The sequence below is a fragment of the Tenrec ecaudatus genome, chromosome 6 (assembly GCF_050624435.1).
Source record: "Tenrec ecaudatus isolate mTenEca1 chromosome 6, mTenEca1.hap1, whole genome shotgun sequence".
Classification (NCBI taxonomy): domain Eukaryota; kingdom Metazoa; phylum Chordata; class Mammalia; order Afrosoricida; family Tenrecidae; genus Tenrec; species Tenrec ecaudatus.
Window position 1 is genome coordinate 150,121,047 of NC_134535.1, and position 25,085 is coordinate 150,146,131.

A 25,085-nucleotide genomic window follows, 5' to 3' on the forward strand; every position below is an offset into this window, starting at 1 on the left:
GAGCTACTCCACCATTTCAGCAATCACCTTCTGAGTCTCAGGCCAGGCTCAGGGCTAGGCACCACGACAGAGCTTTCTGTCTTTGAGAAACTTGCGGTCCGGTGGGTAGTAAAGAGACAGGGATGTCAACAGAGTTTCAGCCTGGTTGGGAGAGGCTGTATGCAGACTGGAGGTAGACTGGACGATAGGAGCAGAATGGGGAGTTTCAGCCTGGTTGGGAGAGGCTGTATGCAGACTGGAGGTATACTGGACGAAAGGAGTAGAATGGGGAGTTTCAGCCTGGTTGGGAGAGGCTGTATGCAGACTGGAGGTAAACTGGACGACAGGAGTAGAATTGGGAGTTTCAGCCTGGTTGGGAGAGGCTGTATGCAGAGTGGAGGTAGACTGGACGACAGGAGTAGAATGGGGGAACGTTGTCCCCAGAGCGGAGCAGAGTTCGTCAGTCATGCATGTGAGAAAGACCTCTTTGGCACAGGGTTCAGCTTCACGTGACGTGACGAGGTGGCTGTACGGGGAGTCAGCAGCCAGTGGGGGATCTGATGGTGAGAGATCTTACTAAAGAGGGGCCAGGGATTTGCCATGAAGCAGCTGAAGCGATAGGACCCTTGAACTGTATGGACAACAGAATACATGAAGGGTGTTTAGAAGGGATATTGTTTGGGGTTGAATTACATCTCTCCCAAAGCTAGGTTGGAGTCTTAACTCCCATCCCAATTGATAGAGGAGACCCAATGGCGCACAGAGAAGAGCTCATGGGTAGTAGTTATGTGTTCGGTTTCAATCTGAAAGGTCAGAGGTTCGATATCAGCAGCCACTCCTCAGGAGAAAAATGGGCTTTCTATTCTCATAAAGAGTTAGAGTCTTAGAACCTCACAGGGGCAGTTCTCCCCTGCTGTGGGTCAGTATAGGCTTGATGGCATGAGCTGGAGGTGGTACCTACAAACTTGACATTGTTTGAAGAAATAGGGCCTTTCTTTGAAGATGCTATAAGTTAGGTTCACATGAGGTCACACCCTAGTATTTGTTGTCGGTTCTGACCCATAACAACCTTTTGCACAACACACCGAAACACTGCCCGATGCTGCACCGTGGTTGCAGACTCTTTTTTTTAATTTATACGTCTGAATTATTTTTTGTCTTTTTTTATTAATCATTTTATTAGGGGCTCATACAACTCTTATCACAATCCTTACATACATCAATTCTGTAAAGCACATCTATACATTCATTGCCCTCATCATTCTCAAAACATTTGCTCTCCACTTAAGCCCCTGACATCAGGTCCTCATATTTTCCCCTCCCTGCTCCTTGCTCTCTCATGAACCCTTGATAATTTATAAATTATTATTTTGTCATATCTTGCCCTGTCTGATGTCTCCCTTCACCTTTTCTGTTGTCTGTCCCCCAGGGAGACACATGTAGATCCTTGTACTTGATTCTCCCTTTCCAACCCACCCTCCCTCTACGCTCCCAGTATCACCACTCTCACCACTGGTCCTGAAGGGATCATCCGCCCTGGATTCTCTGTGTTTCCAGTTCCTATCTGTACCAGTGTACGTACATCCTCTGGTCTAGCCAGACTTGCAAGGTAGAATTGCGATCATGATAGTGGGGTGGGCGGGGGGAGGGAGGAGGAAGCATTTAGGAGCTAGAGGAAAGTTGAATTTTTCATCGTTGCTACATCGCACCCTGTCTGGCTTGTCTCCTCCCTGAGACCCCTATGTAAAGGGAACTCCAGTGGCCTAAAAATGGGCTTTGGGTCTCCACTCTGCGCTCTCTCCCTCATTCACTATGGTAAGATTTTTTTGTTCTGATGATGTCTGATACCTGATCCCTTCAACACCTCGTGATCGCACAGGCTGGTGTGTTCTTCCATGTGGGCTTTGTTGCTTCTGAGTTAGATGGCTGCTTGTTTACCTTCAAGCCTTTAAGACCCCAGACGCTATATCTTTTTTTTTTAGCTCCTTGGTCTATTTTGAGTTTTTCTTTCTTTCTTTTTTTTAAAAAAACATTTTATTAGGGGCTCATACAACTCTTATCACAATCCATACATACATCAATTGTATAAAGCACATCTGTACATTCTTTGCCCTAATCATTTTCAAAGCTTTTGCTCTCCACTTAAGCCCTTTGCATCAGGTCCTCTTTTCTTTTCTCCCTCCCTCCCTGCTTCCCCTCCCTCATGAGCCCTTGATAATTTATAGATTATTATTTTGTCATATCTTGCTCTATCTGGCGTCTCCCTTCAGTCCCCTTTCTGTTGTCTGTCCCCCAGGGAGGAGGTCACATGTAGATCCTTGTAATCAGTTCCCTCTTTCCAACCCACTCACCCTCTACCCTCCCAGTATCGCCCCTCACACCCCTGGTCCTGAAGGTATCATCTACCCTGGATTCCCTGTGCCTCTAGCTCCTATCTGCACCAGTGTACAACCTCTGCTCTATCCAGACTTGCAAGGTAGAATTCGGATCATGGTAGTTGAGGGGGAGGAAGCATTTAGGATCTGGGGGAAAGCTGTATTCTTCCTCGGTGCTACATTGCACTCTGTCTGGCTTGTTTCCTCCCCTAGACCCCTCTGTGAGGGGATCTCCAGTGGCCGACAAATGGGCTTTGGGTCTCCACTCTGCACTTCCCCCTTCATTCACTATGGTAAGATGTTTTTTTTTTGATGATGCCGTATCCCTGACCCCTTCGACACCCCGTGATCGCACAGACTGGTGTGCTTCTTCCAGGTGGGCTTTGTTGCTCCAGATGCTATCTCTTTTGATAGCCAGGAGCCATCAGCTTTCTTCTCTGTTGCGGCCTCTTTACTTTACCAAACACGATGTCCTTCCCCAGGGCGTGGTCTCTCCTGACCACTCTAAAGCACGTAAGATGAAATCTTGCTGTCCTTGCCTCTAAAGATCTCTCTGTCTGTACTTCTTCCAAGACATATGTTTGTCCTTTTAGCAGTCCATGGTTGTGGTAGTTACATAATTTCATATCAGCTTGATAAAGAAGTATAAGAAGGCACCCAAAGAAACCTGGAAAAAAGCTCTACTGGGCAGAGTTTTTATAGCATGCATTTTTCCCACTAGGCGAGCAGTGAGCAACTCACTCAGGGTTAGTGTACCCATGGCGTTTGCCGGGAAAGGTTCTCTCTGATCACAGTGAATTTTTTCATAAAAGCCATTTTGCTTGTGCCTCGGGGTGGGGGTGGGGGGTTGTGATGGCCTATTTAAAAGAACAGCATGCGGCTGTAAAATTGTGTTTCCTGCTTGGGGAAATGCCACAGAAACGGTTGTGATGGTGAACACAGCTTATAAGGACAGCACCATGGCAACCACTGAAGTGTACGTGTGGTTTTCTTATTTCTAAAATGGTGAAATGTCGATTGGTGACAAATCACATTCTGGACGTCCATCAACTTTCTAAATGATTAAAGTGTGGACTCCTAGTGCATTTAGAGTCTATTCCACCAGGTCAGACTGTTAATCAAGCTTTCTATTTAGAAGTTCTGAAAAGATGGTGTGATGGTGTATAACTAAAAAGGCCTGATTTGTGGCAGACGGGGGACTGGTTTGCTCCCACGACAGCGCACCTGCTCATGCAGCCATCTCAGTGGAGCAGCAAGCCTCTATTTCCCTAGGCACCTTACTCACCTGACCTTGTTCAGTGTGACTTCTTTTTGTTTCCTTGAATGAAGAGGAACATGAAAGGACAGCAATTTAATGATGTAGAAGAGGTGAAGAAAAAAATGAGGACGTGCTGTCAGCCATCCAAATGGATGATTTTGAAAAATGTTTCCAAGAGTGGAATTGCAGATTTCACAAATGTGTTAAGTGTAATGGAGAGTATTTTGGAGGTGATAAAGTTCTTTTGTAAAAAAAATTAAATGCATAAAAAAAATTCTGGTGATTTTTTTTGGCTACCCCCTCATATAGGGGTGGAGTCTAGCCTGTCAATCAGGTCACAGCCGGATGATGCCTCCTTGTGGGCATGGCCTTCTCATGAGGATTCTGGAAACTTCCTCTCTTTCTCCAGGGAGGTGGGCCACATTGTTTCTCTGCCTTGTTCTTCCTGTTGATAAGCCAAGTGGAGAATTGCCTAGACCTGCAAGAAGCACCCTTCTCTCTCTGCTTCACCTTCCTGTGGGGGAGCCACATTCAGAGGGCTGGAAGAGCCACGTGGAGACTCATGCCAGTGATGAGATTCTTCCACCAACACCGGATCCACAAGACTTTGCACGCACCAACCTGTAACTCTTTCTGCATTCAGCATCATTGCATGTGCCACATGTATTTAAAGGGGAATCTATGGACTAGTATCAGACTTATGGACTTGATCTGGGCTGGGATATTCTCTCAATATACAGTTGCTCTTTGATATAAAGCTCTTTCTTATACATATATACACGTCCCTGGATTTGTTCCTCTAGTCAACCTCGTCTAACAAAATGATACTTTCAGTGTTTTCTTCCTGTATCACAGTTCAAAGGCATCGATACTTAGGGTGGGTCCTAATCCCAGCTGAGTGAATGATGTCTTATGAATGAGGAAAACAGACATGGAGAGACAAACACAGGAGTAAGACTTGACATGATGAAAACGCTGGAAACCACGGGATGCCAAGAAACATCCAGGGATACCAGAAGCTGGAAGAGTCCCAGAAAGCTCTCCCAGACTGGAGAGAGAGAACATGGCACTGCTGGCACCCTGTCCATAGGCTCTGCCCTTCCGAACTGTGAGACAGGGTATTTCTGTGCTTCCAAACCACCCCTTTGGGGTATTCTAAGACAGAACGGCGACAGAGAAAAGGGTAAGCGTTAAGGATACTTGAGAGTTCAAACTAGCAGGGGCTGATATGGGGTGAGAGAAGGCATGTGTGTGTAGGGTAGTATCTGGGAAGCTGCCCTCTTGCCCACTTCTGGCAAACCTTCCCTCTGTTTGCCCTTCTCCCTGTCCCTGGGGTCTCAAGCTTCCCTCTCTGTCTGGCAGGACTCCTCTGCCTGAGTCTGCCAGGCTCTCTCTGTCCTCTGACCTCCCAGGGTGGGTGGCACAGTGTGTGGGAAGACCGGACCCTGTGAGATCGTGACATGCTAGAGAGCTGTGCCTTTCCAGGGACCAGTCTTGGTCAGGCTGTCCACGTGGATGTAGAGATCCGGTTTCCATGATGTTTGGCTGCCCTACCGCCAACAAATCTCCTTGGAAAGCTTGGAGCTAAACCATTTGCATCATGTAAATGACCCCTGGGCCCTGGGACGATAGCTACCAAGGAAAGAGTCCTGGCACTGATAACCAGGAGCACCTGCCAAAGTTTTTGGCGCTTAAATGAATCATATTATATTATATGAAAGGCATGGTCCATGGGACGTGATAAAGTAAAAATCATTTCCCTTTACTCTTTTAGTTTGTGGTCGTAAACTAATTTCTTTCTTTTTTATTAACTTGGAGTTGTTAAAGAGTCATTTCACTATGAGAACAACGCGAGCGTTTTTATTCCAGGTTTCGGCACAGTTTATGACTCTATGTAATAGACACGGACCGATGGATTTACAGTTTAGTGCAGGGACCAGCCAACGCAGTCACCCCAAAGGTATTTGAAAGCAGACTTGTGAAAGTCCTTTTTGTGATTTTTGAGACTGTATTTTTGTAGTTAGTTGGGAAACGAGTCACAGGAAAGAGCAGAAATCGGCTCCCTGGGAAATGATAAAATCTGCCACGCAGGGCATCCAGAGACTGTCCTCTGCCCGTGGCCAGCAAGGCAAACACAGAGGTCTGCCCTGCACCTGAAGCACAGCATCTGGAAAAGAAAGATTGATGATCTTGGATCCATGGTGATGAATCGCCTGGTGCTACATGTTTTCTGGCACGACCTGTCAAAAGTAACGACCCATCGTCCGTTCCAGAGTTCATCCGGTTGTAAACGTCCTCTCTGAAATATGGAATATAGTGGAACACAATTTGTCTGAGTCTTTGCACAACTCTCTTCCGGTTACTGCGCTTCTGTCCCTGTCACTAGGGAGAAGAAATGGGCTGATAATTACAGCCTCAGATATATTCTTGTCGCCGGCATCTCCCTGGGCATCTCCAGCCTGTGCATCTAATGGGGTCACTTTCTGAGTCATAACTCAAATTTTATGGTGCCTTACTAAGGCTCCCCTGGGGCCTCCACGCCTCACACTGACCTCCGTTTCCCTGCAAAGTTCTCCCCAAGTACCTCTGCACCTCCCTGGGGATGCCTCACTCGCCCTTCAGTAAGTCTGTTCCTATGCAGTTCTATCCCTGTCCCGAGGCTGGCAGTGCCCCCTGGGCATAGAGGGGGGATTCTACTAGCTTTTGGTGGGTTGATGAAAGACCATGCGAAGTCTCATGGCCATCCACTGGTGCAGTCCCATCTTCTCTGGGCACTGCCCCGGATTCACTGGTGACTTTTGGTACCAACAGTGGGTGCTGCTCTTTGGCAACAGGGGAGGGGGTACAAACAGTCTTCTTTTGTGAATGGTTGTTTGTGTGTGTGTGTGTGTGTGTGTGTGTGTGAAATCTGTGAGACGCTATCATGAAGTTTTACAGATATAGAGACAACCTTTCCATTTTCACTGAGAGTCTTCCTTCTCTCTGCTTTCTCTCAACATAGTTGCCATCAAGTTGAGCCCTGACAATGGGAACCTCCTGTGCACCAGGTTACCAAGTGACTGGCCTGAACTAGCAACTAGTGTTGTGGGTTTCCTGTAGGAGGCATCCTGCCGATCAAGGTGTTTACTGATGGATGACTAATTCCTGGTGCCTCTGTGTCTTTGCAGACAGAAGCATTGCAAAATGACTGTTATTTGTGACTTTGCTGCTAAAAACATTGAGAGATAACTCAGTTATTTATGACCTCTTTGAGACTCTTGAATCCTGCATATCTGTGTGATTGTCTTTGAACTTAGTGCTTTTATTATTCTAAGGCTAAGAAACTGTGACTAGTTAAGTAACATTTGCATAGATAAGAATTTAAGAATGTTTTTTAAGTTCTTTGATGTTTGTTTTGTAACCAGTTCCCTTGTGTAAGAAGAGTATAAAAACAAAGCTTCAAATATACTCGGTACTTCAGTCCATCAGATTGAAGTCCTCCAGATCCCATGCTTTGTACATAGCTCTTTCTTTTCCTTTCATCTGCAAGCCTCATTTTGAACCCAGCTTGATGCGGCATAGCTGGTCTAATCCCCCGCAGTTTCCTGGCCCACGGAGCAAGGTGGCTACAGCGAATGTGCTGACTCACAGAGCAGAGAACTTTGAGGCAAGGGGGTTCCTGGTGAGTGCTTTAGCTAAAGAGCTTTATCACACTTGCACACTTGCACACAGCTGGGCTGAGGGACGGAGAGGCCAAAGGCCAGAAAGAGAGGCCTGCTTTTAGCATGGTTGAGAAGAGACTGTCCTGCTTGAAGAACTGTATCCTGAATCATACCTGATAGTTATTTATAACCCATTATTCCTTAATAAACCCTGTACCTGTGAGCATGGTCTGTGCATTCTGTGTGGCCTTTTCGAGCCCAACAGGGAAGTAGAGAGTGTTGTGGGACGGACAACTGGTATTAACATTGGTTAAAAAAGAAAAATTGGAGGGTGGAAGTATGTCTGACCTCCACCTCATAGGAATTGGCCTTGGCCTTGGGCTGATATAGTGATAGTGCTTCTTCCTCCAATTTTGAAGTTGTGTAAGGTCAGATGCCCCCACATCACCATTCTTTAAAAATACATTGGCTGGGACCTGAGCTCAGGTTGCCTGCCTGGACGGTGATGCTTCTGCCACTGAACCACTGCTGCCGACAGTGCCCTTCTATCACCCTGTTTTCTATGTCTGTCTTCTCGAAGAGAGAAAATTCTCCTCCCCGGTAATGCCTGTCTCTGGGGCAAAGAATCAATCAACCTCACACTTTGCTGACAAGTCCAAGAAACAGCAATTCTAGCTGAGGCTACAGCTGGGACCTGCGTTACATTGTATTGAACACACACACACACGTACTCTTTTAATAAAGCTTTAGGATTTCTTCCCGGTGGTTCACACACCCGTTCCTGGAAGATGAAGGAATAGACAGAGTGTGTAAAAAGTGGGCCTTTGTGGGCTGGCTCTCAGGGCTATGCTTAACTGTTTGCGTGAGACCTTGTACCTGGCTGTTCTGCTCCATCTTTGAGAGGGAACACCCCCGCCCAAATGGAATGTTTTTTTTCACAGGTATGTATTTAAATTTTTTTTTAATAAAACAACTGTATCACCTTCAAAGTGCTCTCCATTACACTTAATACATTTGCCAAATCTGTAATTCCATTCTTGGAAACATTTTTCAAACTCATCTGTTTGGATGGCTGACAGCATGTCCCTCGTTTTTTTCTTCAACTCTTCTGTATAGTCAAATTGCTGTCCTTTCATGTCCTTTTTCATTCAGAGAAACAAAAAGAACTCACACTGAGCGAGGTCAGGTGAGTAAGGTGCAGGGGGCAAGAGAGGCCTGCTGGCTTTTGCCCTAAACTGGTGCACAGAGGTGGCTGTGTGAGCAGGTGCATTGTGGGGCAAAACCAGGCCCCAGTCTGCCACAAAGTATGCTGTTTTTTGGTCTAAGACTATTACACAATCTTTACAGAACCTCTAAATCAGTGGTTCTCAACTTTCCTAATGCCACAACCCTTTAATACAATTCCTCATGTGGCGGTGACCCCGAAGCATAAAATTATTTTCGTTGCTACTTCATCACTGTCATTTTGCTACTGTTATGAATCAGGAGATCTCTGTGAAAGGGTCGTTCGACCCCTTAAAGGGTCACAACCCACAGGTTGAGAACCGCTGTTCTAAATAGAAAGCTTGATTAACAGTTTAATTTCATGGAACGAATTCCAAATGCACTATCTACCTCACATCAAAAAAACGAATGAACATCGTCTTGATCTTTGATTTCACTTCATTAGCAGTTTGGGGGCGAGGTGACGATGGCGTCTTCCACTGGCTTGATTGATGTTTGCTATTGGGGTCAAAAGAATAACGCTATGTCTCCTCACCGTAATGACCTTGGAAAAGAAGTCTGAGTCACGTCATAGCTGCTCTTTCGAAGCACAGCAGGTTTCCGCTCACCGCTCTTTATCTGGGTCAGTCAGAACCCGAGGCATACACTTTGCGGTGACCCTTCTTCTTCCCAAATCTTCCATTCCAGTTCCTGGAACCGAGCTCCAAGAGTGTCCAGATGACGTCCCCATCTCTTCAATGAGCTGTTGTTGGTCTTTGAGCACCAGTGCACGGATTGTGTCAACATTTTCATCTGTTTGGGTGTTGACGGATGTCTGAAACGAGGTTTATCATTCAATTGACATTTCACCTTTTTTGAGTTTTCCCCATAGCATTTTTCTTGCAAGCTGTGTTCAACATCACAAGTTTCTGTGGAATTTTTCCCGAGCAGGAAATAAAATTTCACAGAAACACGCTGTTCTCTTAAATTGACCATCACAAAAAATGAGGTTCATGCAAAACCGCTGTTAACGAAAAACTTCAATGTGACTAGAGAACCTTCCCAAGCTATGCCACTGGGTGCGCTAACTCAGAGGGAGTTGCTGGATGCTCACCTAGTCGGAAAAACTACATACTACAAAAGCTCTACCCAGGGAAGGTTTTTCTGTTTTTTTTGGGGGGGGAGGGGTACTCCCTTGTAAAAACTATAAACTACTTACTAGGTTTGGGGGTTCAGAGTGGCATCTATCTATCTATCTATCTATCTATCTATCTATCTATCTATCTATCTATCTATCCATCCAACTCCCTGCTGCATTTATATTGCCATTCATGCTTTTTCCGTCCTTACATCCTAGACTGGTTTAGTTGGGTCCATGGAACTTCAAGGAAGATTAGACCGTCTGCCTAACCACCCATCAGTCATCGTCATAGAGTGAGATCTTGGAACTTGGGAGCATGAACTCACTGCTCTTGTATATACACCTCTTTCTTAAACACGTATGAGTGTCTACGGATTTGTTTCTCTGGTCTACGCAGACTAACACACTGTTCAGTGACAATGTCACACCATTCACATTGGATCACCAGTCTCACTGTTCCCGACCAGTCAGTGGGTATCAGCGATTTGGAGCCTCAGACTCCCTTAGAGGCAAGGTGGCTTCGTCTCTAAGGTCGCTATGTGGTGGAATTAGCCGAATGGCGGTAAATTGAATGAGCCCCCACATTGTTCAACGACTCTGGTTACATCACTGGTTATGCAAAAATGCACCAATATTTGCATTATTTCCATTTCCTATAACTCTTGCTTCCTTGTCCTTCCTCTCCCCCTTTTTTAGCTTTCTGGTAAATGTTGCTTATTTTCTTTCAGATAATGTGACTTTCTTTTTTAATACTACAATATTTACAGATGGTGCTGCTTATTTTATGGATTAATCTGTTATTTAGTTGGAAGGTGACCTCTGGGAGTAGTATCTGATCCAGGTTTAAAGGAAGTCTTGGGGCAATAGGCTCTGAATTTCTCTGGTCTCTACTGGTCCGGTAAGTCTGGCTTTTAATAAAAGAATTTGACTTTTGTTCTATTTGGGACCATCTGACGTGGCTCTCTGATTAAAACAATTGGAAGTGGTAGCAGGGGACCATCTAATTCTTCTGGTCCCAGGATAAATGAGGTCCCGGTTTGTATGTGGGCTGCTAGTCCTGTGGTTTCTTTTTTGAGTCTTTGGTTCCCTCTCTGTTTTTCTCCAGACAAGTACAGACCAATAGCTCTCTATTAGATCTCGCTACCATCGAGCCCATGCTGACTCATAGCAATCCCTGTGGGTTTCCAAGACTGTAACTGTTTACCGGAGCAGAAAGCCCACAGTTCTCCCTCAGAGCTACTGAAGGATTTGAACTGGCAACGATGTGGATCACAGTCCAACCCTCACACATCACTCACCAGACTAGGATGTAGGGCATACATTTTATTAACTGTACAAAATCCATTAAGTGAATTGTCCCACAATGTTATGGTTTTATGTTTTCAAACTTTGTCAACCAATGGTTTGGGTTATGTCTAGGAATTATCCCTATCTGTAACCCCTTTGTGCTTTATTATATATAATCAATATATATGTAGTACAGGCATGTATATATAGCCATGCTCACAGATACACCTATAATGCCCATGGGTGTATACATATATACCTTCACACATATATTTATATATTCATATATACATACTTATCTAATTATGTAACCACTCATATTTGGTTGATGTCACTATTGTTATAAAATTGTATATGCAATGGCATCTACTCTAAACTGTCTTATTTGTGTGTACTTTTGAGTGTCATCACTTCCCCGAGCCAAGCTGTGCGGACTTCGCCAGTTACCATTATTGCTTTTCCTGTGGCCCCAGATAACCAGTGTCTACGCTCTGGACTACAACCCTCCCACCTTTCCCCTTCTGTTGCTGGGAACCACGGAAAAACATTGCTATCTCCAGCTCCACCTATTCTGTTTTAAACAGTGAGGTCAGACAATACTTTCTCTTTTGTGATTGGCTTATTACACTCAGCATGATGGCCTCCAGATTCTTCTACATTATAATGTGTTTCAGGAACTCTGCAGTACTCTTTTCAGCTGTGCGTTACTCCATTGTTTGTATGTACCACGGCTTGTCCATGCATGTGTTGATGGACGCTCAAGTTGTTTCTGTTTTTGCGGTTGTGACTAATGTAACAAACATAGGGGTGCACTTGTGTCAGTGCTCTCGGGTCTCTCGTATACGTACACAGGGATGGAATTGGGGGACCATACGGCATTCCTCTTCCTAGATGCTTAGTATCACACTGTTCTCCACAGGGGTGGTGCCATTTTGCAATCCTGCCCACATCAAATCTGGGTTCCAACCTCCCTCTAACCTTTTTATTCACTGTAGTTTTGATCAGTGCCATGTTTGCAAGGGGGAGATTGTGGTTTTGGTTCACATCTCTCCAATGACTAATGAAGGAGTGGCACTTTGGGCTCAGCATTGGGCTGCTAATGGCCAGATCTGTGGTTCCCACTCATCAGCTGCTCCCGGGGAGAAGATTGAGGCTGGCTGCTCCCATAAAGATTTATGGTCTCAGCGACCCTATGGAGCAGCTCTGCTCTCATATAGGATCCCTACGGGTCAGAATCGGCTCAACTGCAGTGGGTTCAGTGGCTCATGTATTTGATGGCTGCTTGAATGTCCTCATTGGTGAAGTATTCATCAGCACCCTTTTATACAGCACTGCAGCCGCCCGCTACCAGTGCCCTGGATGTGCCCACGGAGTTGAGACATATGCCTGCTGCCTCTCTGAACACAAAATGGGGAAGAGAGTAAAGTTATGATTTTCTAATCATTTTTATAGCACTTTTTTTCTTTAGATGATATCTGTGATAGGTAGGCTTATTGTGCCAACCTGGCCAATATATATGTATGTATATATAAAATCTTAAGTGTCCTGGTTTCGTTTCTCTAGAGAACCTCACCTAACACACTTGGTACCAGGAGTGGCTCTTGAGAAATAAGATCATAAATATGGGCTCCCCATATTGATTCTCCAGCTTGATTAGATCTAAGAGCACTGAGAATGCTGCCTCTACCCCTAAAGTCCTGGATGAGTCTTCCAGTGTTCCTGGAGAGGGTGGTGTTCATCCCCGGTGTGAAGTCGCACAGCGAATAGCCACAGTATCACCACTAATAGATGAAGTGCTGGTGAGAGGAGAGGCTCTGGGTGATCATGCGTTTGATATTTTCCAGTGGTTTTGCCAGGATGAGAAATTTAGGGAAGCTGGTTGGCTGGTCCTCCTTACAAGAGAAAATGTGATCAAGGCAAGGGATAATCTCAGAATCTCAGAAGCGTGACTCAAGTGCCAAATAACAGACCTACAAGCTTCTGCATGTGCTACAAAGGAGAGTCTTCTCTCCTCTAGGAATAGAGCTGACATTGCCAAAAACCAAATCCAGAATCTCATTATTCGAGTAGCTGAATTACAACATCAGCTGAATTGTCGGTCTAGAACAGTGTCTGATATTAAAGCAAGGGCTTTGATTGCAAAGAATTGGGACCCTGAAACACGGGAAGGGAACATATTGGTTGATGATCTAGAAGTGGAGGATATTGGCCCCCTAGAGTTGATTGAGCCACCCCAGTCAATAGCTCCACCCCTCCCACCTGAGGGGATTAATCCACTATCAGTAAATTAACTTGCACTTGAGCAGATTGACCAAATTTTTCAAACTGAAATGCCAGGTGGAGCTGCATCTGGAGCATTGCTTGGGGGCGATGCCTTACAAGATATTGCCAAGAACCTCCAGAAAACACCCCACCATCTATTATTTTCTCTAGACCTGTAACTAGAATTAAGTCTCAGAAAGTTCCTAAAGGTGAGGTTAAGATGATGACTCAGGAAGAAGTGTGTTATACTCATAAAGACCTGCTCGAGTTTTCTAATATGTACAAGCAGAAGCCTGGGGAATATCCATGGGATTGGTTGCTAAGGGTGTGGGGTACCGGTGCAAAGAATGTAACATGAGACCAGTCTGAGTTCCTTGATATGGGCCCTAAGCACAGATTCTTCTTTCACTGTCTCAATTAAGAGAGGATCTAATTCCTTATTTGGTTGGTTCACTGAAGCATGGGCTGCCAGATGGCCTAGATGAGACCAACCTGAAGTACCTGACCTACCTTGGTACACTGTAGAGGAAGGCATCCAAAGCTTAGAGAAATTGGCATGTTGGAAAGGATCTATCAGGATATTCCCATAGACCCAAACAGGGGCTGTCCTGAGGACATACCCTTCACCACAACCATAAGGAACAAGTTTGTGAAGTGGGCCCCAGCATCTCTGAAGACTCCTGTGATTGCTATTTTATGTGCACCAGGATTAACAGTGGGCACTGCTCTAAGCGAACTCTGACATTTGGAGTTGATTTGGCCCTAGGGTGGTAGGGGGCAGGTGTCAGCACTGAATCAACAGAGACAGGGTGGAGGTGTTATCATAATGGACAAGGTTTCCATAGTAATCAAAACAACCTGTCTCCTGGGGACTTTTGGCATTGGCTACTTAGCGACGGGTGCCACTCATAAGTGGACAGCAGCAGCACTACAGCCTCTTTATGGGATCGTCCTGAAGGACAGTGGTGAAGGGAAACTTCCCAATGGGCAGAACTTTGAGCAGTGCACATGGCCATTTGATTTGCCTGGAAGGAGAAATGGCAAAATGTGAAATTGTGTACGGATTCATGGGCTGTGGCTAATGGTTTGGCTGGATGGTCAGGGAAGTGGAAGGAACATGATTGGAAAATTGGTGACAAGGAGGTGTGGGGAAGAGGTATGTGGATAGACCTCTCTGAATGGGCCAAGAAAGTAAAGATAATCGTGCCTCAGGTGAACGCTCACCAAAGGATTAACTCTGAAGAGGATGTCTTTAATAAGCAAGTGCATAAGGTGATATGCACTGAGGAGACTGGTCCTCCTCTTTCTTCTGCCACCCGTTATCGCCCAATGGGCACATGAACAAAGTGGACATAGTAGTAGGATGGAGGTTATGCCTGGGCACAGCAACATGGACTTCCACTCACCCAGGCTGACTTGGACACTGCCACTACTGCCCCATTTGACAACAGCAGAAACTAACATTAAGTCCAAGATATGGGGCCATTCCTCGGGGGGATCAACCAGCAACCTGGTGGCAGGTTGACTACATAGGACCACTTCCATCATGGAGGGGACAGCGTTTTGTTCTTACTGGAATAGACACCTACTCTGGATATGGATTTGCCTTCCCTGCATGTGATGCTTCTGCCAAAACTACTATTCGTGGACTCACAGAATGCCTCATCCACTGGCATGGCATCCCACCTAGCATTGCCTCAGATCAAGGAACTCACTTCACAGCAAATGCAGTGTGGCAATGGGCCCATTCCCATGGAATCCACTGGTCGTATCATGTTCCTCATCATCCTGAAGCTGCCGGCTTGATAGAACGATGGAATGGGCTCCTAAAGACACAATTATGGTGCCAACTAGGTGGCAACAACTTGCGGGGCTGGGGCAATGTTCTCCAGGAAGCTGTATACACTCTAAACCAGCGGCCAATATATGGTGCTGTGTCTCCAACAGCCAGAATTCATGGGTCCAGGAACCAAGGGGTGGAAGCTGGAGTGGCACCACTCACTATTGCTCCTAGTGATCCACTTGCAGCATTTTTGCTTCCTGTCCCAGCAACCCTGTGTTCCTCAGGCCTGGAGGTCCTGGTCCCGAAGGAAGGAACTCTCCCACCTGGAAACACAGCACGGATTCCACTCAACTGGCAGCTGAGAATGCCCCCTGGCCACTTTGGGCTTCTCATGCCTTTGGATCAACAGGTCAGGAAGGGTGTAACTGTACTGAGTGGGGTGATTGATCCTGATTACCAAGGAGAAATTGTACTGGTGTTACATAATGGAGGTAAAGAAGAACATGTCTGCTATCCAGGAGATCCCATAGGCCGACTCTTAATGCTACCATGCCCTGTGATTACAGTAAATGGTAAGTTACAGCAACTCAACCCTGAAAGGACATCTAATGACCCTGGAAGGTCTGGGCCACCCACCAGGCAAAGAACCATGGACAACTGAGGTAGGTGCTGACTGAGGACAAAGGTAATACAGAATGGGTAGTAGATGAAGGTAGTTCTACCTATCAGTTGTAACCATGTGATCAATTGCAAAAGCGAGGTTGGTGATTCTCAGTTTATCTTCTTTATACATGCTTATTGAATACCTTTCCGTTGTTCTTGTACAATGTACCAGATACAATTAGATTCAGTGTGGTTTCATTTATATGTATGATAGATTCAATATGATGTTAGGTGTAAGTGTGATTTCATTATTGTCTGGAAATTATATATCGGTAAAGAACTGTGTACAGGTGCCAAGTTGGCAAGGGGTGTACTATGACAGGTAGGTTTATTGTGCCAACCTGGCCAATAGGAACATGTGGGATTAATCATGTTGCAGTTTGATAGGAGGTCAAAGAGATAAATGGCTCTGCAAGGCCCGCCCCCCCCCCCTCTCTCTCTCTCTCTCTCTCTCTCTCTCTCTCGCTCTCGCTCTCGCTCTCGCTCTCAGGCTGCTGCTTAGCTAACTCTCTGCCTGAACCTGTGAGCTACACTACCTGTGGGTCAGGACAGGCCAGTCCGTGGATCATGCTGCTAGAGCTTGAGGCTCTTCTGAGACCTGCTTTACCATATTGCAGGTGCGTACACTGCTTGAACTTGAAGCTGGTGTATTCCATTGCCTTGAATTGCTTTTGTTTGAGATACCATCCGGGCCTGCTTTGCTAAGCTCCCAAGCTACTGACTGTTAGTAACCCACCCTGCTGCTTGCTTCCTGTAGGCAGACTCTGATTATTTCGCCCCAGGGAGGACCCTGCTGTCTGCTTCTTTGACCTTAGACCTGGTAGCCCACGTGAGTTGAAGGACTTGCTATTCTACTGAATCCTCTGTACTGCTGTGTGGTCTAATTAGCTGTTCTATTCTTTCATGCTGTATAAACCTATTCTCTTATGTATTTATACTTTATATATAACCATAATTGTCCTGTTTTCATTTCTCTAGAGAACCCTGCCTAATATAATATCAGATGTGTCAATCCTACAAAGATTTACAGACACACACACACACACACACACACACACACATGCACGCGTGCCTAAATGCCAAGCAAAATGGCCTCCCTCATCCTGGAAGGAATGCAGGGCACTGGCCACACCCAGATGGCCCCAAAGAGCCCCCAGCACCGACACCCTGGGCCTCTATGATTCTAAGGCTCAGGGTTGTTGGATGGTTAACTGGAGCCTAATGGGAAACTGCTGGTGACACCAGGTGGGAAGGCAGCTAGCTGTACTGACTAGAGGGCTACAGAAAAGCTTTCCTTCTGAAGAACATTCGATGTCGCTTTGCTTGGGAGGTCTTGGCTGAATCAAGGAGCAAACCCACAACTATTCGTGTGATCAGAAATCAGATCCCCAAACGCCTTTGCATTTGGCATGCCAGTCTTTTAATTACTGAAATCAAAGCATTAAACTAGCCGCCCTTCCTGTGTGTGTGTGTGTGTGTGTGTCGGAGGTGGGTGTTGAGGTAAGATGGGAAGGCAACCAGTGAGAGTGGTGAATTGAGAGACAGAAAGGTACAGAGCGCATCCTCACCAAGGCAGCTTCTGAAGCGAGAATGGACTTGAAAGATGAGGGCAATATTCTCTCAATTCTCAGCATCGGCGTCACTGCCCGGGTGGTGGTGTCTTCAGTGTGATCAGAAAGGGGCATTGTGTGCTCCCTCTCCCCGTTTACTACGCCCCCTCGCCTCCTTTCCTTGCCCGCATCTTTCTTCGACTCTCCTGCCTGGATGGTGACGGAATTTATTGTGGATGGTTTTAGATCTAGTTCCCATCACATGCCCCTGCCCCCTGTGCTGTTAACCTTATTTGCCAGGAAAGGGCAGCAAGTCAGTAGGTGTCTTGGGCCAGGGGGAATCAATACCAGGCCTCTTAGTTAGTTATGCTGGAAGGGTTGAAAATATTTTTAATTCATGTAAATATATATGATAAAGCACTCAGCAATGCCATGCACCCCCCAACCACGTCAATTACACGAATCATTTTGGGCAATCAAAATCTTGTTGTTAGGTGCCACCAGGTCAGTTCTGAGCCATAGCGACCTTATGCACAACAGAACAGAAGGCTGCCCGGTCCTGCACCATCCACACACTCCTTCTTGTGCCCGAGCCCAAGGTTGCAGCCACAGAGTCAATCCACCTCTTGCAGGTCTTCCTCTTTGTCACTGTCACTAAACTTTGCCAATCATGATGTTCTTCTCCAAGGACTGGTCTCTCCCGACAATATGTCCAAAGGAGGCAAGCCAAAGTCTTGCTATCCTTGTCTCTAAGGATCTCACCAACATCGATTGCCAGATATTTTTAATAGTTAAAGAAAAGACAAAGCAATACAAGTCCTTTAGCTCCTGGATCCAGTACGAAAAGGCAAGTACACAACAGGAAGCAGATGCAGGAGGGTAAGGCAAGAAAGAGGAATGCTTCTGGTCCGTTCGCAGGAGAGCCCAGTGAGGAAGGAAAGAGCGGTAGCAGCTGCCCCTGTGGCCACTGTGGGGCACGTCGGGGATCCTGGACAGAGCAGAGCAGAGCAGCTGTGGCCAGGGAGGCTCAGCAGATCCGGTCCTTGTCACTCTGGCGGCCGTAGGCCTGTCCAACAGTGCCACTTCCAGCATAACAGGAGTAGGGACCAATGGCGGACAACCACGGCGTGAAAGGCACAATGACCCACATCCTTAGGTTCATTCATTCGTGTGTTGCAGGGAAGATGGCTGCAAGAGGGTCCACGGCTCCGATGCCTGCTGGGTAGTGGCATTAGCTATCGCCGCTCCTTTTATATAGAGTTGTGTGTGTGTGTGTGCGTGCATGTGTGCGTGTGTGCAAATGCTGAGCTGCTGACTGAAAGACAAAAACCTTTAGTCTAGCCAGAAACATCTCGGAAGGAAAGCCTGCTAGTCTGCTTCCAAAAATCAGCCACCGAACACCCCACAGAGCCCAGGTCACAGACACCTGGGGTCTCTGTGGGTAGCAAAATCCTCAATGGCCACTGGAATTTATTCCATCGATCATTTATTTCCTAGGGATGTCCATTGAGCTTTGACCTTGCTCTAGATGCTGGGGACACTGCCCCGTCCGCTGACTCAGCCACCCGGGCTGGTCTTGAGAAGGTAACTGTATGCTTGCCGCCAACAAAACGTGGCACTCTTTGGGGCCCGGCCACGTCCTTGGAAAGGCCCTGGTTACAGGTCCCTCTTGCTTCTAGCAACCTCCAAGGTCAAGGGCGTCTTGGGACTGGCAGCGCTTTGTGTGCGGAGAGTCCCTCCCTCATCAGGAAAGCCGCTAAGCTGGCTTAGCTCACCTCCTCCAGCCCTGAGCCAGAGCTGCGCAGCTGCCAACTGGATCATCTATCAGCAGTTGTGAGATTTCACCGTGCAGCTAGTTTTAAGGTGAGAGCAAACAGACAAACAGTAAACATGATTGAAAACCCACCATCCTACGACTTTGGAAGGAGAGGGAGGACTTGTTTGTGATTTTCTAGCCCCGAGTTAATATGTAACCATGACAAATCAGGTCTAGGGACTAGGGGAAATGACAATTGGTCATAACTTGTATAGCCATCTCTTTATATACGCTAGGTCATTTTCTATCTAGTGTACCATTGGCCATCTATTTCCTCTCATGGATAACACAGTGCTTTCAGTGTCTGGAAGAAAGGACCGAACACATAAAGTACTTTGAGATGGATGATTTGTGTGGAATGGTAGAGCAGCTTATAAGAAAACATATATATTTTTTATAGCACGGCCACATTATTACAAGAAAGCCCATATGCTTTTGGGTCTGCAGTGCATCAATAATTAAACAGGGTCATGGAATAAATTTCGCAGCAATCTCCCCTCTCATTCTTCCCTTGCGCACACGGGGACTGTGACATTTTGTGCTGTCGGAATGCCTGACGAATCTGTTTACCACTGAGACTGAAACCGCTACGCCAACCCAAAGGGACGCGCACACAGTGTCCGCTCTTGTAAGAAGGCATAAAATATATGCTTTGATTAAAATAAAATGTCAAGGGGGCTGGGGGGAACCCGGGGCTTGCATCCTGAGTGTAGCCAGGAGCCCTAAGGCAAACGTTGAGACCATGAGAAATTAAAAGTCGTGTGCGGAGAAATCCCCCAAACCCCGTGTCGCGTGGCAACACAAGGGTTTGTTGGGGAGTTTCCTACTAAATCAGGACTTTACTGACACCTCTGAGCCCCACAGCGGTTCACTTCCTTCTGCATAGCTTTGTTTTCCGTTTCAAAATGATTATGAAAACTGTAATGCAGAAAATATTTATTTCACATATCTGTATTTAAGGTATGAAGAACGATGAACAACTAGTTTAAGAATATTAAAACTCTTAGAAATTCCTTTATAATCACATGTTTCTTCTTATCCTCCAGGGCTAAACATTATTCTGATTTTTGTGTTCATCATTTCTTCGCTGTTTGCTATTAAACACCCCACTGCTGCTGAGTGGATTCTGACTGCTGGCAACTCCACATAGGGGGTCTGGGGTTGTAATTCGTGAAAGGAACATATAGACTCATCTTTCTCTGGCAGGTCCATCAGTGGGTAGGTAGTTTGAACATTCAACCTTGCAGTTTGCTGTCTTAGCGATTACCCGACAGCACCACCTGAGATATTTAAGTTTTAGTAGGTTTGGAACCCTTACCTGAAGAGTATCACATTGTATTTTTCTGTCACTTTTTTCATTCCATGTTTCATTTATTCATTTTCAGAAACAGCTTATATCATCGTAATTTACTAACATTTACTGCTCTATGATATTTCATAGAACAAATGGACCTTGGTTTATTTATCCATTTTCCTACCGAAGGAGATTGCCTGCCTACAGTTTTGCTTTTGCATTACAAATAATACTGGGACACACCTTCTTCAGCATGCTGCCCAATTTTCCCAGACTAGGTTTTCTCAAGAGCCCATTTCCTGCAAGGGAATTGCAGGCACACAGCATGAGCGGGAGGCGGGCGTGGTTAGCGGTAGAAGTCTTCTCTTCCATAACGGAGATCTAAGTTTGATTCCCGGCCAAAGCTCTTCAGGTGTAACCACCACCATGTGTCAGTGAAGGCTTGCTGGCTGCTTGACAGGGTTCAGTAGAGCATCCAGATAAAGGTGGAGCAGGAGATAGATGAGATGATGTGTTCCTGAAAGTCAGCCAGGAAAAGCATGACTCACCAGTCAGAAGCAGAACCGATCCTGGGGAGGGCTTTGGACTGGATACTTTCCTCTGTTGTGCACGAGGCTGCCTCCAGTGTGGGCCCATCTCGAAGGCAACATGTTCGTCTTTAACTGTACGCCATACTGACAGATTGTTTCCCAAAGTAGCTGTGACAATTTACACTCTAAATATCAGTGTGTAAAAATTCCCATTGCCCCACAACCTTGCCAACGAGTTATTTTCTAGCTTTAAAAAATGTTATCCTTCTGAGGGATGTACATTTATATTAAGGATGGGTTTAGCCAGCCAAATGGGCTTCCTTCCCTTTATAGGTTACTGTTAAGATTGGATTGACATGGTAGCTGCAACGATGCGTGCAAACATGGCGACCAGCGCGCGAGGCTGGCCCAGGGGACAGTTATGGGTTCTGTTGCCCATGAGGGTCATTATGAGACAGACCCAACTCGAAAGAAAAAATTGAGATAGAGAACCTTTGCTTACATGGCCTGATTATTTGGTGTGTTTTTTTTGATAGATGGATTTTATTTACAAACACTAAAAACACCACTTGCAGTGAGGAAACATTCCAAATTTTTACTCATAAAATTAACTGAAATGGCAAAGGCAGAGTTACAAAGCCACACACCCATCGCTGAACAAGAGGGAAATGAAACGTTCCAGACGCATCTTGCGGAGAGTTTCCAAGAAACACGCATCCATCCAGACATCTACCACTCAGCTGTGTTCCACAGCAGCCTGTGTTCATTCCTGCATTTTCTCAATGAGCTCTTCCTTGTATTTGCCTTTCTCTTTCCCAACCTGTCGAGATTTGGCTTTGCGTTCAAGAATTTTTTCCCGATCTTTGTCTAACTTCAGCCTGGTGATGACCGCCTTGCTCGGGTGAATGCCCACACGGACAGTGGTGCCATTGGCTTTCTCACGCTGCACCCGCTCAATGTAGATGACGTACTTTTTTCTGTACACCTGGACCACCTTGCCGATTTGCTGGCATTTGTAGTGCCCTCGAACCACCTGGACCTCATCGTCCTTGCGGATGGGCATGGAGCGCACGTTATACTTCTGCCGCAGCTCCTTGGAGAGTGGGGACGACATGATCTTCCTGCGCGCGTGCGAGGGCGCACTGAAGTGGCGTCTGCGGTTCTTGCTGCCGTCCGAGGTCACGAACGGGTTGAACTTCATGGTGACCGTCTGCAGAGCCCGGCGAGGGAGGAAGCGATAAGGCTCTCAGGGCAGTACCGGGGCTTGCTCCTCGCCCAGGACCCCCCTGCCATGCCCGCGGAAGGGCCCCCCGAGCGGCGGTGGCCCTGAGACAAGGCGCCCGAAACATGTTAAGCGAGGGGCCAGGGAGGCCGTGTGTCCACCCAGACTCGGGAAAGAAGGCCGCAACGGGGCCCGGAGGCGGACTTCGGGGAGGCTGCGCAGCTGGAGAAGCGCAGAGGCCTCTGCGGTGCGGCGTGAGCACGTGGGGAGGGGTCCCATGGGGAAGCCAGGGCTTCCGAACCCGAGAAAACTGCAGCCAGCACTCCGATGATTTGTTTTTAAATTTCTGAGCAAATACCTGTTTATAATTCCCCACCCCACTTCTTGTCTCTTTCTTAATATTTTATGAGTCCTTATGTACGCTGGGTACCAGCTCTTTGTTGGCTATGTGTGTTGCAAGTATCTTCTGGCAATGGTTTCATTTTAATGGCTGAGATCAGCGGTTCTCAACCTGTGGGTCACGACCCCTTTGGGGGTCAAATGACCCTTTCACTGGGATCACCCAAGACCATCAGAAAACACATTGATATTTCACAAAATATAATTACATATTGCTTTGTGATTAATCACTATGTTTTAATTATGTTTCATTATGTTCAATTTGGAACAATGAAAATACATCCTGCATATCAGATGTTTACATTATGATTCATAACAGTAGCAAAATTACAGTTATGAAGTAGTAGCAAAAGTAATTTTATGGTTTGGGGGTCACCACAACATGAAGACCTGTAATAAAGGTTACGGCATTCGGAAGGTTGAGAACCACTGTCTTAGATTGTTTGAGGAAGATATCTTAATTATAATGTCCAATTTGTCAATGGTTTGTTTCCTTCCTTCTTCCGCCCTCCCTTTTTCCTCTCTGCCTCATTCCTCTATTTCCTTTGTATACAATTTTAGAATGCCTCCCCCACTCAAAACTGTGAAGATATTTTCTTGTAAAAATGTCTAAGTTTTGATTTTAGCACGCTCTAGGGCGGTGGTTTTCAACCTTCCTAATCCTGCGGTCCTTTCATACAGTTCCTCATGTGGTGGTGACCCCCCAACCATAAAATGATTTTCGTTGCTATTTCATAACTTTAATTTTGCTACTGTTATGGACCGGGCAACCCCAGTGAAAGGGTCGTTAGACCCCCCCCAAACGGATTGAGACCCACAGATTGAGAACCGCTGCGATAGTCTATCTGAAATGAATTTGGGGGTATACTGTGAAGGCCTTGTCAGAGTTTCTCCGCTCCTATGTCTGAAACAAGGGTACACTGCCAGTGTTCACACAGACCATTCCTTCCTCGTGGTCTGCATGGTTTTCCTTGAATGTTCCATGGGCTGAAAGACTTCTCCCAACTTCTCGGCCAGGTACAGAGAGTGAAGTTGATCGCCATGCGCTTCAGTGTGTGTTCAGCACTTTATTATTATTTCCACTTCCCACTCCTATTTGAATCTCCTTTCCATAAGTAATCTTTCCAAAATATACAATGCATACCCTGTTGCTTTGCGCTTACCGTGTTCTTGCTACAAACTGTGAGATAGCCACATGCACATATTCATACACAAAATTTGCTTTCTTGTGGTATAACTCACAGACAGTGAAATCAACCCATTTAAAATGTATTTTTTCATATTTTTGACAAATGTCATCAGCATGGAACTACAACCACAATCAAGTGACAGAATATTTCTATTCCTAAAAAGTTTCTTTGTGGCTCTTTTGATTTAACCTGACAACAGCTGATCTGTTTTGGATCTTGTGTTAGCTAGGACTGATTAGAGAAACAAACCCAGGGACACTCATATAATTGTAAGAAAGAGTTTTATATCAAAGAGTTATTGTATATTAAGATAATATCCAAGCCCAGTCCAGATTAAGTCTATAAGTCCAATATTAGCCCATAAGCCCGATACTAGTCCATAAATTCCTCTTCAGATTTACACAGCACATGCAATGATGCCAAATGTAGGAAGATCACAAGCCAGTGGGTGCAAGTCTTGTGGAGCCAATGGCAGTGGACGCATCTCCAGCACTCTCACTGTCATCATTGTGACTCCATGTGTCTTGTCAACAGAAGGGTGAAACAGAGAGAGTGTGTGTGGCCACTCTCTGTGTGAGGAAAGAGTGGAAGTTCCAAGAATCCTTATGAGGAGACCACACCCACAAGGAGGCATCATCAGCCTGTGACTTGATTGACAGGCTAGACCCCACTCCTATGCTAATTTAGCAAGTTGACATAAAATTATCACAGGTTTTAATATTTTTCCTTTTTCTTCTTTATATAATGGGATCCTATAACATATAATCTTCGTACTGCCATGTTACATTCAGCCTAACACTTCTGACATTTATCCACTGTTATAAGTGTCAAGTGTCCATTCTTTTTCATTGTTGAGTAGGATTCCAGTGTATGGATCTATCACTGTTTATTTATTTATAGATTCATGGATTTCTGAGTTGTTTCTAGTTCGGGGAACTAATGTGAAGAAAGCTGCTATGAACATGTATGTGATTTTGTGTGGGTATATTTATTTATTGTTTTAGTTAAATACCTAGGAGAGGGGCTGCTAGGTTTGTCTGATTTTAACTTTAATAGAAACTGTCAACATAGTTTCCAAAGAGGCTATGCATTTTATATTCCCACCAGCAAAGAATCAAAACCTCCCAATTGATCGGTCAGTTGAATTATCTTTGAATGTTAAATCAACCTTGCATACTTGAGTTAAATCACACTTGTTTGTGTTGTATTATACTTTTTACACATTGCTAAATTGTTTGGTTCGCTAAATTTTTGTTAAGGTTTTTTGCAACTCTATTTCTGAGGTTCTCTTCTCACATTTTCTTTTCTTAAAAGTTTTATTGGTACTTTACCCAAGTATCATGTAATTCAGTAGTTCAATCATATCAGGAAGAGTTGTACAATTATTACCACAATTAATTTTAGAATACTTTGTTCTCCCTTTACTCTTTATTTTTTAAGTAAAAAAAATAACTACTTTTTTCAATTGTCTCCTCGCCTTTTCTTTTTCTCA

The 25,085-nt window shown here is 45.5% G+C and overlaps 1 pseudogene; it reads right to left on the reverse strand.

Annotated features, from left to right (window-relative positions):
• Positions 1-21,527: 21,527 nt before the first annotated feature.
• LOC142451296 (ribosomal protein uL24-like pseudogene) lies at positions 21,528-22,030 on the reverse strand (annotated as a pseudogene).
• Positions 22,031-25,085: the final 3,055 nt, after the last annotated feature.